Below are 1467 nucleotides of genomic sequence, written 5' to 3'. Positions count from 1 at the left end.
AATGACACAGAAAGACATTCCTCGGATACTTTTTGCTTTCAGCTAAAATATATATAACATTCACTATAATGTCTCTGTTATTCTGTTGTTATGTGCCATTGAGCTGCCTGCGAAACATAGAGACCCTACGTACAGCAGCTCTGAGTCCTTCTGTGTGCTGAGCCAGTCTTACTAATTCCAACACACCAGCCCCCATTGCCCCAATTACTGTATCAGTCCATTTCATCCAGGCTCTTCCTTGTCTGAACTGTCTCACCACCCTTCCAAGTATGATGTCCTTCTCCAAGGACAGGTCTCTCCAGGCCATGTGCCGAAAGTATGTGACATGAATCTTCAAAATCCTGTCCTCCAAAGTGACACTTGGTTTAACCCTCTCTAAGATGGACTTTTTTGTTTTCTTGGCAGTCAATGGTATGTTCAAGACTATTCTCCAGAACCACAACTAGAAGGCATCAATTCTTCTTCTCTCATCCTTAGTCAATATCTTGCTCTATGAAACATAACAAGTAATTGTGAAAACCATGTCCTGGATTAGGTGCACATTAGTCTCTAGACTAACATTATTGCTTTTCAGCTCTCTGCGGAAGTCCTTGACAACAGATTTCCACAATGCAATTCATCTTTTGTTATCCTGACTTCTGGTGTTAAGAGTGTTAGCTTTGGATCCAAGGAAGCTGTAATCGCTAGCAACTTCAGTCTATTCTCCATCTATCATGGTGCTTCTAACTGGCTCAGTGATGAGAATCTATCTTCTTGATGTTGAGCTTCAATTCATACTGAAGACCAGAGTTCTTGACCTTTTGCAGCAAGTGCTTCAGGTCTTCTTCAGTTTCTGCAAGCAAGGTTGTGTCATCTGTATATTGTAGGTTGTTGATGAGACTTTCTCCAATCTTGATGCCACATTTCTCCTCAGAAAGCCCTGCCTCCTGAATGATCTGTTCTGCTACAGATTGAAAATTTATTGGGAAATGATACATTCCTGACACAATCCTTTACAAATTTTGAACCATGCAGTGTTTCCTTGCTCTATTCTGAGGACTGCTTCCAGGTCCACGTATAGATTCCTCATAAGCACAATCATGTGTTCTAGGATTCCCATTTTCCTCAAGGTTAGTCAAAATTTGTTGTAAACAACAGTCAAATGCCTTTGTATAGTCAATGAAACACAGCTAGGCATTCTTCTAGTATTCTGTCTTTTCAGCCAAGACCCATCTGACATTGGCAATAATGTCTCAATAACACAACCGCTTCTAAACCCAGCTTGAATTTCTGGTAATTCTCTGTCAATGTACTCTTCTAATAGTTTCTGAATAATCTTCAGCAGAACTTTGCTAGTGGGTGATATCACTGATGTTGTTGTTGTTCTGTCTAGTCATAGGCATAGACCCTATGAATGAAAGACCTGGACACTTGTATAAATTTTATCCTTTCTTCAAGTTCATAGAGCTTCTGGAGGCCAGTTATTTT

This window comes from Elephantulus edwardii, unplaced genomic scaffold (assembly GCF_000299155.1).
Source record: "Elephantulus edwardii isolate Elephantulus edwardi_28Jun2011 unplaced genomic scaffold, EleEdw1.0 scaffold00293, whole genome shotgun sequence".
Taxonomy (NCBI): Eukaryota; Metazoa; Chordata; class Mammalia; order Macroscelidea; family Macroscelididae; genus Elephantulus; species Elephantulus edwardii.
The sequence above is the reverse complement of the archived record's forward strand: the minus strand, read 5'-3'. Positions refer to the sequence as shown.